We start from the raw sequence: 22,838 nt of genomic DNA on the forward strand, positions 1-22,838 counted from the left end.
CCTTCAGCTGCCGCTGTTGCCTCCTCCTCACTGCGGCTGGTCCTCAGGACTTCCGCTGTTGCCGGGGCTCTGTTGGCACTCTTGGGCACCTGCCCTCCTTCTCGTGCCTGTGGCTTCTATCTGGTAGGTCTCAGGCTGCAGGGCTCTGCTCTCTTCTGGGGCCCGTCCACTCGTCCCTCACGGCACCTCCTCCCATGGTCTTGCCCGCTACACACTTCCCACCAAGGATTTTCCTCTTGCCTGTCGGCTGGGATTTGTATATCTGAGTGTTCTGGTCCCTCTACCTTGCACTTTACGCTTCATGCTAGGACTCAGCTGGTCCTTTCGCCGTCCTTACATGCCTCCCAGTGGTTTAAACATCCTCAGTGTCTTCGCCATACTGGGTCTTTGGCACTATTCTGTATATCAGAGGGTTCCTGCTCTGATGCCGCTCCCTATGGGCTGAGTTTTTAGGGTATTCTGTGCCCTTGGATGCACTTTAAATATCTCAATGAAGGATCTTCCCGCGGAGCTCTTGAGAAACGCGGCTTCCCTACATCGCACGTTGGCAACGCCCGCTGAAAATTGATTTATGAGTTGAGAGAGTGACATCAGGAATTATGTTAGCAATAGGTGACATAAAAGGCCTTCTAGCAGCCATTTTGGGAGAGAAGGCTCACATTTGGAAGCAAGCCGGATATGTGGGTGTGTCTGCTCAAAACACAACACACAATGGAGCACCATTTAACAATTGTAGAGCAGATGTATGGCAGGCACTCAGAGTACAATACACTTATACATCAGATATGAGTGTGATTATGGCAATGATGAAGATCCTGTTGCTTTTATTCAAGATGTTCAAGAGAGATGGCGTCTTGAGGTGAAAGAGCAGTGGGACAAAACGGTGGCATTATTTTACCACATGTTATGCCGGGGACTGCCCGAGACAGTGCAAAGGCAGATGAAGAAACAGGTAGGGATGGAGGCGAAGCCATGGCCAGAAATATAATGGACTATTGTGCACCATTGTCGATTGTTACAGGAGAAGAATAAGAAGAAAGCTGATAGTAAAAAGCAGGAGAAAGCAAAGATAGTTCAGAAAAAATTGTCAAAAATAGCTATAGATTGAGCAATATGGATGAGTAGTGAAGGTGTGGCAACACAAGAGATGCGACCAGCACAACAAAGTACTGTGGTATATCCTATGGATCAGAGTGGGTACAATTATTGGCCAAGAGAGAGAGGGAATGGACTTAGAGGAGGAGGACGAGGCAGATTTCAGAACCCTCAGGCAAGGGAAGGATTTAATGGTGGACAGCCACAACAATGTTGGAATTGTGGAAGGATAGGACATATAGCCACAACATGCAGATGTAGAGGAGGTACACAGCTCCGAGAGGGGGGATAGGCTATGTTCCACAATATAATACAGAATCACAGGAGTATTAAGCCCAAGATCACTCACAGAATCAGGCATGTGCGCCACAACCACAGCAAACACAGCAAACACAGCAAGCTCCATTTCAAATGCAATCACCTCAAGGGCAACCACAGTAAGTGCCTATTGTTAGGAAAGATTTCTTAATTGTGGGTAATTTTCCTTCCATGTGGCAACCCCTAAACTTTTTGCTGTTGTTTTCACCATGATCTAGACTTTGCCAGAGAAGTGCAGCCTTCTGCCGCACTCCTCTGGGCTTTCGCTCCATTCTTACAGGGAAACTGACATGCCCTTAAGACAGTCAGTACCGGGAAACTCTGTTTTCCGTAGTTTCATTATCATGTTGCAGCTTTCGTGCAACATGACACAAGAGGGCACTATAAGCTAAGTTACTGCTCTCTTGGGTCTCTAGTCTTCTACAGGCCCTAGATGCTCTGTTTGGATTGTAAATGATCGGTGCAAGTGAATCATGGACGGGAATGGTGGCAGCGATCGTTTCTTGCGTTTTTGAGCTCCTTTTGGCATTGTAAGCGCGTTTCTCGCGCTTAGCGCAAAAGGGTGGCCTGGCTCCCAAAATGGCCAGACCACGAGGCTCCTTTGTCCTGTCCGCTGACCGTCTTGCCCCCTTCACCTTCCCCAGGTTGAGCCGACCCGGGGCCTTCCTTATTTGGGCATGTACTTTCCCACGAAATACAGATGCTTTCGCGGGCTTCTACAGGCCTTGTATGTGAATCCAGGATGTGGGCCGGGATGTCTGGTCCCAATACACATCCTGGGTGCCAGAGAGTCTAGTGTGGTGTGAATGCCTGGGACCATCGAGGTCCGTGATAGGTCCACGTATGGTGTGAGTGTTTGATGAGCGGATCTCCCATTGGGTCTCCTCCATTTTGGCACGAAGGGAACCGTGGATAAGAGGGGGCTGGAAACGCCACTACCATGTCGATCTCCTGAGTCCTCACGAACAAAGGAATACAGGAGCCAAGTATCCTGCAGCCACGAGGCTGAACCGAGGAATCGCTGGTGACCCGCTGAAGGACTGCTCCTCTGTACTGCTGTCGCTTTGTGAAACCCTTTCTACCTCTGATCGAACCAGAAGGCCTGTACTGGTACTTCGACCCTTGGAATAGCGGGGACAGCTATTCTCGGCATCTTCACCATCTCCTGCACGTAAGCCTTCGGAAGTGTCTCTGGGCCATCCAGCAGACTGACCAGCCTACCCAGGAGTCTTGCTCTGTAACCGCCGTCAGGTTGTGTTGTATTTCGAGTCCTTTTCACTCTCACACGATTCGTACACTTGGCATTCCCAGGTCTGAAGTGAGTAGTGTACATTTGGCTGAGATACACACGACCGCTCCGTTGCCCTGGTGTGGTAACAAACTGTGCGGGTTCACTGCATTTGGGACGCCCTCCACTCAACTCTGCTGCTGCAGAATCTACACGACGACGAGACATCCCCTGCTCCCCTGAACCTGCCAGTACTGATACTGACGCGGAGAAGCCTGGGTTTGCTTGCATCGGGGACCAGTGAGTAGCATAGCTAGGAACTGGTCGCCCTCCTGCAGGAGCCCATAGCTTTTCCCCGCTGTGTCAAACAGCACGCCTTTCCGTACTCGCGCTCTGCTTCTGCCCACAGTGGAGGCTGCGCTTGAGTCGCGGAACTCTGTTCATCTTCTTTTGTGCACCGAACTGAACTGCCTGATTCCCTCGAAGAGACTCCCCTTTTTGCCCGTTGGCACCAGCGTGTGCAGGTACTTTTGAGCACAAGGCTCCACTCTTTGTAGGGCTTGGACTTCCTTTTAGTTAGGTGCCTCTGAAGGCGGACTGGGTCTAATCATTATTTTGCACTGCCTGTTTTCCTCCCCTTCTAGGTGGACTACACATTTCGTGCATCTAACGCTTTAGACTTGTTTGTATTTGTATACATATTGTATTGGTTTGGTATGTGTTGGTTTACTAGAGTTTTATTGTGATTTCTCGCTACGGTCATTGTTGGAATAAATGTGTATATATTTTTAATATAGCACCTGTTTGGAGTAATTTGTAAGTGTCCTTGCTTTGTGTGCTCATTGCGAGCTTTCAGTCACCCTCACCCCTCTTGAGACCTAGTCTTGACCGCCGCGATCACTACCCTGATTGGTCTGGCTTGTCCAGTGGTTACCCTGTTCCAAGTAATTAGGTTGGTCTTCTGAACCTCTGCGCCTCCAGGACAGAGTTCAGAAATCCGTCTTAACACCTATGCATTCACAACAGATACAAACCCAGCAAGCGCAGACACAACAGGCCATGGTACCACAATGGAAAAAAATGTAGGAGTCCCGCAAATACCTACACCTAAATTAGGGAGTGTGATTGTGATAGGAGGAAATCCTTTCACAGGTACAGGGATGAATCTATATCCACAATAGGTCAGCCCACAGAGCGACCTGATTTGTTCAGTACTATCAGTGACACCGGACCCTGAAAAGGAACCAACGGCCAAAGTAATGATAGGAGGCAAGACATTTTCATTCTTTGGAGACACTGGAGCAACTCCTTTCTGTGTCGGTGACGGAAAATACTCAATGTCAGGCATTGCCATAATGCACAGGGATTCTCTGGGATGATGAGTTTAGTTCCTTTTACAGACAAATTACCAATCTTTACTGGAGAACACGACATGTCGACGCCATTATTATATTCTCGGCAGACACCAGTTAAGATATTAGTACGTGACTTAATGACAAAACCAAAGAGGACAATGGGCCTCTTATGAGTTTGGAAGTATTTCAGAGGTAAATCCTCTTAAATACCACCAAATGGATTTACATTTACCATCACTTGGTCATGCAGAATTTCTGCCTGATTACAAGTGGTGGTAGCAGTGTAAATCCCTATTTATTTTGGGTCTATTGGACCCAGTGATATGATATGATACGATAGGTTATTTATAATGACCTTAATACCCAGGGATTGAACCTGTGCTGCTCTGTCTTGTCTTGATTCCAAGTCGAGCACGTTGCCCCTGAGCTATCCTCCAGAGAATTGGGCTTTTTTTGCAGAATTACAGTGGTGTAATTACTGTCACAGTAATTCTGCTAATTCTGCTGATTTTTTGGCATTGAGTGGCAAGATCCAGGGTTTTGCTGGAAGTAAATCTTCCACTCTAAGCCAAAACTCATAATTTGGTGTAGTGGTAAAATTGGAGTTAACTGAGTTACCTCCAATTTTACCATGTGCCGCCATACTCGTAATGAGGCCCAATATATTTTACTGATGCTGGGAATAGTGTGCTCCACTCCGGGGACACATTACATGAATGTGAAAGAGTTTATATTAGCCTTCACAGGCCAGAAGACATTGCAAGGAGTCTCTTTAGATCCAGAAGTATTTTTGTATGGAGTGACCTTTTTTTCTATTGTGGTTACGCAAGTTGGTAGGTAAAATATTGAGAATACCTGAAAAGTTTTTGTTTAGACCAGAGATACATATGGATGATGAAGAAGGACAGGTTATCCCTTTAGAGCTAGAAGCAGCAGTGGTTAGAGAGGAAATGGGGGTTGTCCAGGGAACAGATGATGAGGGGAGAGGATGGAGAGCAGTGATAGCCCTTGGTGAAGGATACAGATTGACAGACTTGACAGACAAAGATCTTTTTAGGGATGATTATTCAGATGATGAGTTTGTATTTTTCATAAGTCTCACTTATTGGATTAAAGTGGAGAATATGGAAATACTACAGAAAATGGCGATGGTAAAAAAGAAACCGTAATTTTTACAGGAAGACTTAGAGAATGAGACAAATATTTTATGGACTACCAGTCCATATGACGTTTGCCTATTGAAAGGAGTAGGTGCAGTTAAAATCAAGTTTAAACCAGGAGCAATTTTGCCACAAGCAAAGCAATATCCCATGTCCAGAGGAGCGGGTGAAGGTATATTCAAGACCATTTCCACTTTAATGAAACAATGAATATTGGTGCCATCTGAGTCCCCATGTAACAAGGCTGTGTACCCAGTGAAGAAATCAACTGGGAGACCGTGGAGATTTATTCTGGATCTCCGCCCGCCAAACAACATTGTTAGTGTAAAGTTTCCTTTAGTTCCAAATCCAGCTGAAATATTATGTAATATCCCATCAAAGGCCAAATATTTTACAGTTATAGATTTAAAAAATGTGTTCTTCGCAATTCTCCTCCATGAGGACTCACAAGATTTTACTTAATTTTCATATGGAAATATCCGCCTGGAACATACTTGTTTACCCCAGAGGTACTGTGAGTCTCCCTCGATCTGTAACAGGGTCCTCCAGATGGATTTGGGTAATGTTCAGCTCGAAAGTGCAATAATTCAGTATGTGCATGACATTTTAGTGTACAGTGAGACAGAAGAAAGATGCAGAGGAGACCCAGTTTGACTTATGATCATACCAATAGGGAAAGGATGCAAGGAAGACAAGGAAAAGCTGCAATATTGTCATGAGAGATCCGGTACATAGGACAGTTAATCTCACAAGAAGGAAGAAAAGTGACACCTGAAAGAGCAGAAGCAATTATGAAAACTAAAACAGTGAGGGAAATGCAAAAGTTTTTGGCTTATGTAACTACGGCAGGACTTGGTTTTTGATTACAGCACATCTATTTGACCACTTTTAAAAGGACTTAAAGAAGTCCAGGTAGACAAAAGAAAGTTAACATGGACAGACGAAATAACTGAAAGATTCAAGGAATTAAAAAAGGCAATTAGTTCCCCCCCATCATTAGGAATTCCAGATTATCGTGAAGAATTTTATTTATTTTCCCATTGAAATGGAGAAGTCATGACAGCACTCCTTACCCAGAAAATGACATCAGGACATAGGTATAAACCATTGGCTTACTACAGTGGGATTTTAGATCCAGTTAGGAAAGGGCATTACACTTGCGAACAAGCTTTAGCTGCTGCTACATTTGCCATTGAAAAAGCATCAAGTATTACAATGGGGTGTTCAGTAACATTATTTGTTGAGCATGCACTTTTTGCTATTTTAGAAAAATCTTAAAGTGCATTGACTACACAAAGAGCATTAGATCACGAGGTAATTATCTCAAACCCTGCAATCAACATTGTTAGATGCAGAAGAGTGAACCCAGCAAAGTTCATAGAAGAACCAGTAGGGGAGGATGATTATGTACATGACTGCCCATCGTATAGTGAATTTTATGATGACATTCCCTGTGTCAGAGAAAATGCTCTTGGAGGGGGGAAATGTTCTTTATTGATGGTTCTTCAAAACTGTATCAAACAACTGGCTAAAGGCATACTTGATCAGCGGTAGTAAAGCTGAACTGTGAGGGTGAATTTGAGGTAGTCACAAGTGCGAGATTGCCTTCGCATTGTTCTGCACGGGCTGCAGAATTAGTGCACATTATCGCGGTACTTCAAAGATATAAGGGTGAGGAAGTGACAGTGTACTCTGACTCTGCGATGTCAATTCTGCACGCAGGTTTGTCATGCTGGAAAAGGAGGGGCTTCCTCTGCGCAGACGGCACACTAGTGCAACATGCAGCCCTATTGGATAAACTTATTGAGGCATTAAGGCTCCCATTGACTATCGCAGTCCTAAAATGCACAGCAGATACGAAAAGAACAGACATGATTTCTTGTGAAAATGAAGCTACAGATTTAGAAGCTAAAAAGGCAGCATATTTTCCAAATATTTTGAACTAAGTGTTAAACAAATGATAAGATGATGCATGTTAGTAAAGGAGGGCTTTAACATGATGTCTATTGTTCAGTTCATTGAGATACAAGGTCGAGCCTCACAGGAGGAGCAAGTCTTATGGGGAAAACAGGGGTGCTTTGTATCCCCACTGAGGCAACATGGAGGCAGGATAGCATTGGAAAGCCGGTTATGCCTCTAGCATTATTGATGGTTGTGCTGGAGCACCTTCACTACCTGCACATACGACTCGAGAGAGTCTTGCTGCTACAATTGCAGAAGATTGGTTTTCACCAAATTTGTTAGAATGTATGGCACATTTTATTGTGAAATGCATTGTGTGCCAGAAATGTACTGCAGGGCACACTTTGCAAACAGTGAGTGGAACAATCCCTAGACCCAATGGCCCATTTCAGAATCTACATATATATTATGTAGATATGCTGCATACATACAACGGCTATAGGTATATTTTGGCCGTGGTATGTCCCTTTTCCAGATGGATTGGGGTAGGTCCATACGCACCCCAATGCCACATGCGCTGGCAAGTTCCTTGTGCGTGAGGTGTTTCCAAGATGGGGTGTGTGCAAGGTCTTGCGGTCTGACAATGGACCACATTTTGCAAATGAACTATTGGGATTTGTGAACGTTTAAATAGACTACTTAAAGAGAGGATAGCTAAGATTAAAATCACTTTAAAGAAGGGGTGGTTACACTGCCTACCCCTTACGCTATATGCGCTGCAAAATCAGGCTGGCTCGGATCACCACTTAACTCCTCATGAGTTGTTGACTGGACGCCGAATGAGAACACCTCTTGCTCCTCTAACTAGGTTAGAAACTGAAGCCCACAGTGTAGCTAAGACATTAGGTGATGACATGCAAGATGATTTGACAACTAGGACCGCTAGTGTTTATTTTATTTCTCAACAGATTAAGAACCCAAGGGAGGGGTCAAAGAGGATTGAATAAGAAAGCCAGCAAACTGATCCAGAAAGCCTTATAAAACAACCCAAATTATATCCAGGGAACCAGGTGCTGGTGCGAAAATGTGTCTTGTGCACTTGGAACAAACCTCGTTTCGAGGGACCCTATCAGGTAGAAGAAGTCAAATCCACAGCTGTAAAGATACACGATCGGCAACTAAGAGCAAAGAAAAAGAGTCTATAGAATAAGAAAACCCTTTTGAAATTAAAGATCAACATTTCTTAAATCTAATAAGGAATTAATAGACTTACAGCTATCACAGAACCTTTTTTAGATAATTACAAGGAACAATATGTTGAAGGGCCGGAGCCAAACGACAAGGAGCATACTGTATCTCCTATGCAACACATCATAATAACATTACACACATTTTTGTATGCCATTTCCACTTACATATTCCAGTCTTACCCAGCTCTGATAAGACGATATGTGAACATATTAAAATTTCTTGGCAATCCCAAAAACAATCATATTATTTTCAGAAACATAGTGGCAATTATTTTACAGTTTTTGATATAGTGGTATGATTTGTGAGGCATAACAACATTACAAAGTGAATTAAAAACGAGATTGGAAAATTCCAGAATATAAGAAATGCATTGCCATCAAGAAACTCAATGAATTTTTCTGAAATAGTAATTGTGATGTCATTCTGCATTATGATTTGTCCGTTCTTTCTTATTCTTATGACATTTAGACATATAATGATTAAAAATTAAGATACAGTGGGGGACAAAGAAATATCTATTATGATCCCTAACGAAAGCATAAGTAGCATCTGTCCTGATTTTACTAAACAAATTGTTCGACTTAAAAGAGATGCTGTGAGGATCATGAAGATATAAATACATATCTTGATAATTCGGCTCATTTAAAGAATAACCTATGGTATCAGCACATGAAGGAAGTGGGAGAGGAAGTGGGAGAGAGAACGTCGGAGGAAAGCTGCAATGTATGTTCTCTCATCCCCTATGCCATGAACGCAGCAAACATTTATTGCAAAAGAAATGGCTGCACATGCTGCGAAGTGCCTTAGTCATTTAGCAGCGTGCACAACCAGAGGACAATTTGAAGGAAAATGGGCAATGGTAAGATGATGATCAAGGAGAACATCCCCAGAGGCACTTAACATTGAATGGAAGCACTGGTAAAAAGCAAGCATCTATGAAGCTCAGGGAGAGTATCACAATGATCAGATTAATAGTGCTGGAAACAGCTCAAAAAAACTATTTGAAATATTAAAGATGTTGGACAACCTTGGACAGAGGTTCAGCTCTTTAGGCCAACTGATCTAGACTTCACTCTGACTCAACAAGCTTTTGCTGACAAAATCCCTGCAGCCCGGGTAAACATTAAAAAAGATCTAGAGGCAGTTCCTCGCACCATTGTGGGTGACGTTTCTATTGACTCACAATGTCACAGTCAAGATGCACAGTTAAACCTCAACTCCTCAGATGTTACATTTAGGCCGATTATGCTGGCCAAAATGGAAAGAGCCTGGGATGAAATGCATCCCACCTCCTGTTTTGGAGATGTCATCCTGTAGAATAATACCCATTGTTCACCTTTCTTTCCAAGGCTTGTTCATGCCTTCTTCAAACACGAATGGGTTCCTGATTCTATAAAAGCAGTTACATTCACCCCATTAGTAAAAAAGGCAGGGCTAAATCCCAGATAAGCTACAGACCTCAGTCCTATTACTAACACCTATTTGTTACTCAAAATAATAGACAAAATAGCAACTGCTCAATTGACTCTGTGTCCAAACGTCCAAACTGCATATAAGACAATCGGGTTTTCGCTCAGGCCACAGTTCTGAGAGTGCCCTGTTAGATTTACAGACACATATGCTTGACATAATGGATAAGGGCAAAGCCAGGCTTCTGTTAGATCAAAACAAAAGAGTTGATGGCTGGAAGGTTTTGAATTAATCTTATCTTCTGGCATTGCTTTGGGCAACCCTCCAGACCATCGTGCTTCGCCTGCCAACCCATTACAAAAGGAGAAAGACCATATGCAAATCAGGCTTGGGCCCACCCCAAAAGAGACACGCCAGCTGAACTGCTAGGTCACATCCCTTCTGCACGAGGCCACAAGCATCCCCAGACAGGTTTCAGCCTTGTTGGGCCTAATCAGGGAGGAGTATCTTGGACCTCTAGGCCCAGCAGGCATGGGACCCATATCTGGGCATACACGTCCCACTCGGGGTGACAAAGCCAAACAAAAGCGGTGATTGCTGGAAAGTTGTGAGTTAATCTTAAAATCTGGCATTGCTCGGGGCAACCATCCAGACTATTGTTCTTCTCCTGCCAAGCCATTACAAAATGGGAAAGACCATATGCAAATCAGGCTTGGTTCCACCCCAAAAGGGGTAATGCAGCCCCAACTGCTTGACCACATCCATTCTGCACGAGACTGCAAATATCACCAGACATGTTTCAGCCTTTTTGGGCCTCATCAGCGATGATTAGCTTAGGTCTCTAGGGCCAGCAGTCATGGGACCCACGTCTGGGCATACCCGTCCCACTTTGGGTGACAAAGTAAAACAAAAGAGGTGATGGCTGCAAGGTTTTGAATTAATCTTAACATCTGGCATTGCTCTGGGCAACCTTACAGACCATTGTTCATCGCTTGCCAAGCGATTACAAAAAGGAAAGACCATGTGAAAATCAGGCTTAATCCAACCCCAAAAATGGGTAGTCCAGCCCGAACTGCTTGGTCACATACCTTCTGCACGAGACCACAAGCATCCCCAGAAATGTTTCAGCCTTGGAGTAGCTTGGGTCTCTAGGCCCAGCAGGCACGGGATGCAGTAATACGTCTTTACCTGCAGCAGTAATGCCACAAAGCCAGTGATAATACTAAGTGTCAATGTTTCCAGTGTTTACTGACTGGCAGAGCTGTACACTTGGAGGAGTGTTAATTTGCCACTCGTGGTATTTCCTACGGAATGGTGGTCCAGTTCTTTCAAAGAGTCTGTGAGAACAAATATATAGGCCCTGTGTATGCAAGGGGAAGGGCAAAGCTAAGTGGAGCCAAGCGGTATGCTTGCATATCATGTCAACGGTAGGATGGACCCATCAGCTTGGCAAAGGAGAACGCAGTGTCGCCAAGCCATGGTCTGCATTCCTTTCAGAAGGACAGGACATCTTCAGTACTGCCCTTTACGATGTGGCTTCCGGCTCATTTCCAATGACGTCATAACAAGTCATGCTTGGACGCCACTCTGCCTTCAGGCCCCATGCGTAGGCGTACCTGTGGATGTGAAGTATTACACAATTATGTGTGTCAGGGTGGCTCTCATTGATTGATTGCCAAGCCGTGCGTGAAGAGGCCTTCTGTAGCAGCTTCGAATTTGGACGGATCCCCAAGTGAGCCAATTGCTCCCAGAATGTAACCCTTTGCCGTGTTCATTATACACTTATAACCATTCTGCACAGTTTGATATAGGGGAGCGTTGCTATTAGTCGCAAAACATTTGTACAGCCTACAGTACATTTTTCAAAATATGCATTTTTACGTAAGATTGACCTTTTAGCTTTGCATTTTGTAAAAACAAGTGGAGTAGTGTGTCCCCGGCACGATACAATGCATGTTTATTATGCTTGAGGCTTAATGTCCTTTTCGTGGGATGTGCACAACAGGCAACCCATTCAGCACATGTCAGCATGCCGAGGCGTACCTCAGCAGAGGCGCGCTGAATACCAAAGACCTTACCATCATCATAGGAAGGAGAGCGATTGCGCTTTCGGACGGTGTCAGAATGATAGCAGAGGTAGAAATACAAATTAGCTAAAGAAGCAAAGCAAGTCTGGTATGAGCAGTAAAGCCAGTACAAACAGGTCCTCCTCTGCCCTGTCAACTTTCCTAAATTCTAAGCTTGAACAGAGAAAATATTCAGTCAACAATATGGCGCTCATTTTCCATGGGGCCTAACGCGAAGGAGAGGTTTTAAAAGCCTTGAGTAAGGCCTTAACGCATTTCATTCATGTCACGCCCCATTTTGAAGCATTAGTATGGCGCAAAGGAGAGGCGGGAACGCAACTTCCGTTTCCGCAGCCTACCTTCCTCTCTGCCATACAAATTCTCCAGCATTTGCACTGTCATGCGTTTTCATGCCACGCAAATGCTGGAGATCCCTATGCGGTCCGCAAAAAGCAGGCGTACCCCATAGGGATCCATTGTAAACACTGACTGCCATGTTCGCATGTCAGACAGCATTTACAATTGAAATTACATACTGCCTGACATGCTCGCATGTCAGACAACGTTTAATTTCAATTGTGAAGACTGCTTACCATGCACACATGGTAAGCCATTTTCACAATGTAAATGAAATGCTGTCCCATGGGAAAGATGTATTACCTTAAAGCCTGTGGCTCTTAGTAGTCTCTCAACTGACACCTCTATGTCACTGTCTTTTACTCCTGCTACCAAGGCACTAAAAGCTTCTCCCAAAGCAGTACTGTCTTTGGTGGTTTGAGTGCCCAGATCCCACTTTTCAAAACAGAATTCTGCGTACACTGCCCAACTCCAGTGTTGTCCCTGAACAGTTCGGAAGAAGGCTGGAATGACTACGTTTCTTGCCCTGTGCCCTTGTGCTAGACTGTGTCAATGCCTGTAGGAAAATGTCCACCATACAATCTTATCAGCTGGTGGATCTGCCAGTGCTTCTGTATCAGGTTCACTTCTGTTTCACTAGTTGCCTTAGCTCTGTGTGCCTTTCAAACATGGCTGTGTTTGTACCCAGAGTCCCTTGCTCAGCTTAGTGCTTATGTGCGGAGCGGAACTCACTTGGAATCTTTTACTCTTGATTCACTTGTTTGACTCGCTTGGCTTTCTTAGTGCTTGTACATTTGCTTTGCTCACTTGGGATGCCATGCTTACGTGTAACCTTCTTGGCTGGAGTAGCACTTTCTGCCCTGATTCCTCTTGCTTGGCATACCACACTTGTCTCACTTGGCTTTCTTAGTGCTTGTGCATTTGCTTTGCTCACTTGGGATGCCATGCTTACATGTAACCTTCTAGCACTTTTCTGCCCTGATTCCTCTTTTGGAGATACGATGGGTGAGGTATGGGGGCGGTGTTATGGAGAAGGCGGTGGGTGATGGAAAGGATTTTGAACTCAATCCATGCTTTGATGGGTAGCCAGTGAACCTCACGTCTGGCAGACAAGATGTGGTCTGGTTGTTTCAGGCCCCAAGCTGCTCTGAGGGAGTTGTTCTGAATTAATTGTAGTTTGTTGAGGTTTTTTTGCGAGGTTCCTGCGAGGATGGCATTGCGATGGTCCAATTTACTACCAATGATGGCTCTCGCTCGGGTGAGGCAGTTGCTAGTGGTCAGATGTTTTCTGGAGAGAGTGAAACATTTGGTAGAGTAAGCTGCGGATGAGGCGATCGCCTTTACATGTTTCTGCATATTAAGGTCTGCATCAAGATAAACACCCAGTGTTTTGACGCGTAGTGACACAGGGGTGATGTTACCATTGATGCAGAAGGAGGTGAAGGTGGAGTCGAGGTTTTTTAGGCGGTGTGGGGAGTCAACTATGAGGAGCTCTGTTTTGTCATCATTCAGGGAAAGATGGTGTGTGGCCATCAAGGCCTGGATGATGTTGCAGATATGATTGATGATGGTGGAATCTAATTCATTATTGCCGGTGAGTTTGATGAGGACTTGCACATTGTCAGCGAAGTTTGTGTATAGGATGTTTAGGCTGTCCAGGTGGTCGAAGAGGGGATTTATGTACATATTGTACAGTGTGGGTGATACGCAGGGCCATTTTGTGAGACTGTAGGATACGGGGAATCAGATCAGCTGCTTGAGTCCCAGCAAAGACTCTAGAGGATCGTCCAGATAGGAAGGATTCAATCTAGTTGGATGCATCCTTGGAGAGGTTGAAAGTGACGTGAGATGTGGCAAAGGATCTCATGGTTGACGAGATCAAATGCCGCAGAGAGTTCTAGTAGGAGGAGGATGGTGCGATCCCTGGCATCATGGATGAGGTCCAGCTGGATCTTAAGATCAAGGAGGGCTGATTCCGTGCTGTGTCTGTGACTATAACCCTATTGAAGAGAACCTAGGAGGTTGTGGGCTTCAAGGTGCATTTGGAGTTGTTGTTAGGCAATGTAGTCAAGGATTTTCTGAAGGTAAGGTACTGTAGTGATAGGGCGGTATTTGATGGGGAGGGTGGGGTCTAGAGAAGGCTTCTTTGATTGGGCTGGGGACTGTGTGGGAGTTGAAGGAGGAATTGATGAAATTGGCAAATTTTGGGTGCAAGAGAGTCTGCGCACAACTTTATCAGTTGGGCTGGGCAGATGTCACCACTGCAGTTGGTGGCTTTGAGGTGTTGTATGGTGGTGCTTACATCCGTGGGGGAGACAGAGGTAAAGTAGAAAAGGGGGGTTTCAGGAATGGAGTGGGTGGTTGGTGGAGTGGGGTTGGGTTTGGAGGGAGGGAGGAGGGATGTTTTGAGAATGGTTTTGTCCATGAGCTTGTGGATTTTGTTGGCTAAGGCAGATTGTATGAGGTTACATCATGCTTTGTCTTTTGGGAAACTGCTGTTCGGTGGAGCTGGGGTTTCAAGCTCCTTGAGGATTTTAAAGAGCTCTCTTGTGTTGGAGCTAGCTTCATTACTTCTGATGTTGTAGATGCTGGCTATTGTGGTCAGGATAGCTGTTTTGTTGGTGTGGGCAGTGGTATTAAAGGCTTCCTTATTGGTGGGGGTAGTTTTTTTTTTTGCCAGAGGTGTTCTTGGGCGCGTTTGAGTTTGCAGAGGGCTGTTAGTTCTTTGTCATGGGTTGGGGAGGACACCAGTTGGGAAAAGTTAATTTCCTCAAGAGCTGTGGTGAGAGCTGCAGCCTTCGGGTTGGAAGGGTCTTTGTAGCCTACATTAAAATCTCCTAGGAGTAGGAGTTTGGTTTTAGGTTTTAGAAGAGGGGCGATGAGCAGGGGGATGTCGGCGTCATGGGCGCTGGGGAGCTGGGTTTGCTGATAGAGAAGTAATATGTTGATGGTGGATTGGGGGTTGGATTCAATTTTGGCTAGTAGGAGTTATTAGCCAGTAAGCGGTGGGAGCAGGAGGCTCTGATGGGGAGGGTGGATTTGGATATGCTGGTGACACCTCCACCTTGGTTGCCACCTCTGTCAGCTCTTAGTATTGAGTAGCTGGTGGGCTAGGGATAGGGAGGGGCCAGCTGCCTCGTGAAGCCAGGTTTCTGTAATCAACGTCGTTGTCGAGTATGAGGTTGTGAATATCGGGGGCATGAGCGTATAAGGAGCATGTGTTGTTGGGTGCACAGAAGAGATGTTCAGGGTGTGGGGGCAGTTGATGGGGGTTGTGAGTGTGCTTGGACAGGTGTGACTGAGTGTGAGTGTTGGTGGTGTGCTCAGCAGTTTGTGCTGTGCATAGGGTATTCATGGGGGTGGTGCTTTAGGCTTGTTGGGGTGGGGTTGGTGTTGTTTGTGCTTGGGCGGGCTGGGGGCGCAAACCAGTCTGGTGCAGAGTCTATGTAGACATTGTGTGCCTATGCATGTAGCCGTGTGTGTATAGGTGGAGATTGTGGTCAGGGTTGGGGGTGATGGGTAATGTGTGGGGCCTTTTGGCATTGGGGTGAGATTGTGGTGGCTGGGAGGTTTCTGGCCTGATTGGATGATGGTGCAGCTGGTGTTGTGGCTGATGGAGCTGTGTGCTAGATTGTGTAGGTGATGGTGTGATTTGGATGTATGTTTGGAGATGTAAGTGGTAGGCCTTGGAGGGATAGGTTGGTGCTTAGGGGTTATTAAGGTTGTAACCTCTTAAACAGTTATTTGAGTTTGTAATGATATCCTGGAGGTAACAGAATAACCAGATACATTAATTGAAACAGTTGATATTTAAATGTGACGCAGGATTTGGAATATTTTCCTGGTGCTCCATAGTGAAGGATATCTTTGTTTATAATTAGATTTTTTTAACATCGTGTTATGCAGCCACCATCCCTCATGCAGTGGACCACTTAGTTCAGTGAATGGATGGCTAATGCGAACATGAGATTTTATGGCACACTGTGAATTATAAGTGTTTTTCTCTTTAGGTTATTCCCAATTGAAAAGTGATCATTAAATCTAGCGAGATAAGGTGGGAACATCTTTAGCTGTTTCATCACTATTAATGGAATTCCAAAAATGTGTGCGTTCTCCTGCAGAAGGGATTTGCTAGCAGTTCGAGCTGGACTGCCCCTTTTGGGATGGTACCAAGCCTGATTTGGATATGGTCTTCTCCCTTCTGTAGTGGCTTGGTAGGCTGGTAAACGATGGTCTGGCAGGTTGCCCAGGGCTGTGCCGTGGTTAAGATCAATTCTAAACATTCTATCCATCACTTTTTTGGTTTTACTTATGTTATCCCGAATGGGATGAGTGTGCCCTAGATGTGGGTCCCGAGCCTGCTGGGCCTAGAGACCCAAGCTATTCCTCATTGATGATGCCCAATGAGACCGAAACATGTCTGGGTATGCTTGTGGTATTGGGCAGAATGGATGTGACCTAGCAGTTTCTGCTGAACTGCCCCTTTTGGGGTGGGACCAAGCCTGATTTGCACATGGTCTTAACCCGTCTGTAGTGGCTTGGCAGGCTGAAAAATGATGTCTGGATGTTTGCCCAGAGCTGTGCCAGTGGTTAAGATTAATTCTAAACCTTCCATCCATCACTTTTTGGTTTTTCTTATCCGAAAAGAAAAAAATATTTTGCTAGGTGTTTCCTGTCATCACTTATTTGTTGTGGGCAGATAATTTAGCACAATTGTTATTTATTTTTTCTGTTAGCCGAGTTCTCGAAGAGGAACAGAAAAATATGTTTTCAATGAGTCTTTGGGGGTCATTACGACCCAGGCGCTAATTGCGCCAACTTTACCACCATGGTGTAAACTACGTTTACACCATGGTGGATGGCGGATTTACCGCCCCATTCCAAGGTGAGTGGGGCGGTAAATCCCCATTTCCCATTTTCCCTTCCCCATTCCTATTTTTGCCCCATAGGGCATAATGGGAGTGGGGAAGGCGCTAATTACGCCACCGTAAATTACGGTGGCGTAATTCGCATCATGGCAGGTTAGCGCCATGGATTTTAACGGCTGCTAAGAGCAGCCGTTAAAATCAGAATAAGCGTTAAGGGTTAACGACTGCGTTAACCCTTAACGCCTGGCTCGTAATGAGGCCCTTCGCCTGCTCCATCACAAAGTATGAATACAACAAAATTGGGTCTCATGAGAGAAGAAAGCAGAGTGGCCCCTTCCTTTGATCTTTAGGAAGTTCCTATCTGTTGCATGAAGCCTGGCTAGACATGGTGACACAATGAAAATCCTCCTCCGAATAGGCAAGTATTAGAAATTTCTTTTGGAGTCAAAATAGTGAGCTGGATTGTAACCAGTAAACCAACATTAGTAGGACATTGCATGCATACCCTCAAAGAAACACAGGCATTCAAGGCATCATTTGCAAATGGGATTTCCAAATCGCGCATACATGGATGGTAATATTAACTGATGTGATAATCTACATGGTTAACTTTGTGTAAAGAAATGAATTGGATGCCTAAAATGATCTAAATATCTAAAAACTGCATTGAAAACAGTGTCAGGAATTGCCCCGTCTTCAACATTTCTGTCCTATAAAGGACATTGTTTATAGTGAGCCTGCAGATGAATGTCCACGAGAAATGTGTAGACTTTGAGCCAAAGTCTTGAAGCCATTTGCGGGCAATAGCCAAATCTTACCCACTGCTGCTTGCTCTCACAAAAAGAGGCGTTATTGCTGCATTAACAGTTTCTGCTTTTGTGTGTGTCAGTGTGTAGAGTCGGTGTGCCATATTATTAATTTATTGGGTAAAACCTGATAAAAAAAGAAAGTTGGGTTCACTTACCCAAGATCACCTCCTTGACATTGTGAGGGGGCTTAAATCCACCACTTGTGTTGGTGATATATGAGCCACAATGGTTATTAAATACTCTATCCTTTGTCTCTCCCCATTATCACTAATATTGTCAATTCCTCCTTTCTCAGTTCACTTGTTTGGCAACATCTTAAGGATGTCTTCATCACCCCAGTTCTTAAAAAAGCAATCCTGGATCCAAAAGCTGTCTGCAATTATCGACCTATTACTAATGTCCCCTTCATGCTTAAAGTTCTTGACAGAGCTGCATACTTACAGCTCCCGGAGCACATAAAAAAAAAGGCCTGCTGAGCATTTGGGTTTTTGGGCCATGCATGGCACAGAAATTACCATGCTGGACCCGAGAGTCCCTCTGGCTGAAGTAGTCGATCGCGGCAGACTAGCACTTCTCATGCCATTAGACGTTTCTGCCACGTTCGATTTGGTAGACCACTCTCGACTGGTAGAATAGTTGGGCAAACTGCTTAACTGTGCTAGGTTTAACATTGCATGGTTTGCCTCATTTCTCGGCCCTAGGAGGGCAAGAGTTGCCGTGGAGGGTTTTCAGGCCCTCCCAGAACTCCTCTCTTCTGGAGTCCCTCAGGGCACCTGCTTGTCCCCTTGTGCGTTTAACGTATATGTATGCGTCCCCTTTTTGACCTGCTGGATCCCGGTGGCATAAGATATGCAAATTATGCTGACGATATTCTGCTGGTCCTGGAGCTATCTGGTGATTACGATTCTGATTCCTCCCTTGTTGAGACAATTTATAATCTAATACAAGGCTGGATGACTACCAACTCCCTTGCACTGAACAAGGAAAAAACAGAGCTCCTGCCTGTTGGCTCCAATCAACGGTTAAGCTAAGCCCCAAATACAATACTTTTACTATCACACGCTGTACTATTCCAGCGAGCACTATGGTAAAAACGCTAGGAGTCACTCTTTTATCAGGACTGTCAATGAAACACCATGTTCTGCAAGTCAAAGCTTCCTGTACTTATGTCAATAAACTTCTTAGACAGATCAAGCCCTACTTATCAACTAAACACCTTTCATCTCTGGCCACTGCATTAGTGAAATCCCGGATTGATTATTGCAATAGCCCACTGGCCGGAAGATCTAAAAATAATCGAAAATCCTACAAACTGCTCACAACGGGGCTGTTAGAGAAATCTGTAATTTAGGCCCACATGACTATGTTACCAAATCAAGAAGGCCTCTGCACTGGCTACTGGTAGATCACTGTATCTCGCACAAAATACTAACCCTTCCCCACAAATGCCTCACCAAAAAGTCACCATGTGATCTAATTAACAGAATAGAAAAGGTCCCCGTGTGGCACATTCTCTGCTCCAGTGGGTCCAGTAAACTAACCATAACCAGGCACAAGTTGAGACATTTTGGAGGTATCTGCTTTCAGGTTTATGTGCCCACTTTATGGAACTCTCTTCCCTCCTCCACCAGTGATACCCCCAGTCTCATCAGCTTTAAGAAGGCTCTGAAAACACTTTTCTAACTCGAATGACCTACCTGACTGTTTGACGGCCTATATTCTTATTGCTCTGCCGCAGTCATTGCATAGCCAATGGTCCTTGCTGCTGCATGGCCAAGTTATGGGTACAGTTTGTCAGACATGGATAACTTGAGCTGCATAAAAGCACATACATTTCATAATGTGCTAACGTCATTTTTATAATCAAAAAGTAAATGATCTACTTGTACTTGAATGACTTATTTATTTATTTATTTATTGGACATGTTTAAGGCACCTATACTAAGTGTTTCCAGACTTGTCACTAAAAGTCAACATCCTCTGTTTCAGGGTTGTCAAAATGTGGTAACGGATGTGTCTGTGTATGTGTCCAAAGTCTTCAATCCTATTGTATTATTCAGGGTTTCTTCAACAGTCCAACATTTCAATATTTGCATGTATACTATGATAAGGTCAAGGAACAACCTACTTTCCTTCAAAGTATCTCAGGTCTTCCTCAAGTCCCCAAATAATCACAGTAAGAATGAGCTTGTATGGTAGTTGCCTTGGAATTTAGTGATCTCTGTCAGTGGGTCTTTTATTATTGTTCCTAATGTGCCAGGCTGCACATGGTCAGTGTGCTCACCACAACCATGTGGCATTGTACAATCTGAAAGTGTCCGTCTAATAATACCCACCTGCACATTAGCAATCTGCCTTATTGTGCACAGACTTAATTCACACTTTACATGCCAGTGTTGTGGTTCGGCTTACATTCCACTGCACTGAATACTAAACCTCGCTTCCTGAGAGGTAGATAAAGACCGGAAGTGGTGGGGACAAAGGACTTCAAGACAGGCCATAGGCAGTCATGGTGGACTACAAGGTCCCCCAGAAGAAGAAGAATACATAGATACATGTGGTGGGGGTTGTAATGGTGATAGCTGTTTGTCCTTAGCATACAGCTGTCTGGCATCCCTGACACTGGTGCAACTTTGTCACTGTTGCGCATGACCAAGGGCTTGGCAGCCGGGCTAAGTACATGCCATGTAAGGCCCAGGGATGGTATTTCATAACCTTCTGTGTTGAAAGGCAGCGCTAGGGCATCTTGCAGTGCTCCGGCAATCGCGTAGAGCCTCCGAGTTAAGGTGACGCGTGATTGGGTGTCATTCCTTTCTGTTGTATGTGTTGTGAGCAGGGGTGTTGCTAGGTCTGGAAAAACCCGGGGCTATGCTAATGTCAGAACTGTCAGGACTGGGAGCAAGCTAGCCTTTTGGTTGTAGCTCCTGAGATTTTATCCGGGGCTACAACCAAAAAACCAGGGGCTATAACCCCCTTAGACCCCCCCACAGCAACGCCTCTGGTTGTGAGAGAATAACTGGTATCTGAGCTAGAGAGACTGTCTTAAGAGATACCCAGCCGGCTCCAAGGAGGTTTCCAGAAGCAGAGGCTGTCCCACTGGATCCTGAGAGGGTTTACTTTTCAGGTTCCAGAAGCCCTATCAGGCAAAGCAATCCAAGAGGATCTCATGGCGCAAAGTGTGTGATTGTCCAAGCCCCACATCAGTCTCTTGTGGACGTGCCTCACACTGGCTGAGCAGTAACGCACAGCGAGCAACTGAATCAATGCTGCAACCCGCTGCACGGAAGCACTGGAGAGTGACACTGTGTAGGGACCTGAGGGTGGCGGTCAAGGGTTTTATCCCCACTCATGTGCAAGGCCTTTTACATTTCTTTTTTTATGTTAAATAATTTTCATTAAGATTTTGAAGTGTAACACATTAATACTCATACAGGTTAATTTCACCGGTGACTCAAAAAAATGGGCCTGAATAACATTTTCCTATGGGATTGCGCCATTATGAAACACTTCCATGAATCAGGCCCATAATGTGAGTCCGGGGCACAGGGTAAGTCAGTTTGTGGTTTGACATGTATTGCAACTCAGATTGCTAGGTGTTTCCTATTTCTTTGCATTTGTAGTTGTATTTATTTGTATTTATTTATAAATCACTTACAGCACCTATTGTATTTGTAATCACCTTTGATGATCCCATAGGTGCAAACATTCTTTATTGTGCCAAATTAGACAGGTATGCTGATTCAGTGTCATCGGGTATGTCATTTTTGCTGAGTTTTGAACGGCATAGATGGGGCATATTAGGCCAGTCAGGTTTTCTGTATTATTAAGTCCACCAGTGGAGCATAACAGATCTCCGTTGTCCACTCCCTCTGCAATGCTTGCTGAATGCTAAAAGTGGCCCTGGACCCCAGGTCCCTTTCAGCTTTCATTCAGAGTCAAGCCTTTTGGATTCTAGGACTGACATGATTGATATCCAGCCAGGCTTGACCGGGCAGGAGAGGAAGCAAGAGATTGGAGGTTAGACTGGTGGGTGGGACATGAGCCTACTGGACCCTATGGGGAGCAGGATAATGAGACTAACACGCGTAATGGATGTGCAGCGGTAATGCTCTGAAGCGCTCCTTCCATTTATGCTAAAGCTCAGCAACTTCCCCACACACAATCACCTTTCCTCGTAATGTCCTGGTTACATTTGGCAGTGACTAATAGCAGTATGGTGGAAGGCAACTTTAAGACAGCAATCGCATAGGATCAGAAAAATCATCTGGGTTGGATGCTGCCGACAATGGTGACAGAACAGTGGCAGAAACACAGGGAAGCATTCAGCTGAAAGTAAGTAAATACAATGATTCAGAAGACACACTGAACCAAGAAAGCAGGGTTAGGGGGCAAACTAGACACTGGCCTTCTAACTCCGGAGCATGGAAGCTAAGGAGAGCAGGAGAAGGAGAGAGGGAACGACAACAAGAAAAGAACTAAAAGTCCTTGGGACAATAGTATACTGTAAGCAGTGCAGGCTTTAGGACTAGGGTTGATCACAGGGCCCAGAGGTATGCCTCTAAACAGCAGACGCTTTCTGGGGCCTGGGTCCAAAATACCTTCAGCTATCCCTCTGCAAATACCTCCCCTCTTGAACTCTTCGCTCCTCTACCTCTAACTCCCTCAGGGTCAGTTGTTTTTCAAAGAAACGAGCTGGGGGTAGATCTCTGTCTTCGGCTGGGGCCTCCCTCTGGAACAGCCTCCCTGCCACTGTAAAACTTGAGAAGAACCATCTCCGGTTCCGGAAGCACCTCAAGACCTTCCTTTTTTCTTCTGCCTTCGCTCACCCTCTCCCCTCTCCCCTGCTGATCTGTTCTCTCTTGGCACTGTGCACCTGGCCACCCTCTGGCCTCCAGGCCCAGGTACCTGCTCACTATGCTACCCTCCCACGCTGCCTCCGGGCCACCCCTTGCACTGGGTTTTGTATCTGTACCCATACAGCCCCCCTTTATCTTCCTGCACTTATCAGACCTACCCTGT

The sequence above is a fragment of the Ambystoma mexicanum genome, chromosome 8, assembly GCF_040938575.1.
Source record: "Ambystoma mexicanum isolate Mex_15411 chromosome 8, UKY_AmexF1_1, whole genome shotgun sequence".
Taxonomy (NCBI): domain Eukaryota; kingdom Metazoa; phylum Chordata; class Amphibia; order Caudata; family Ambystomatidae; genus Ambystoma; species Ambystoma mexicanum.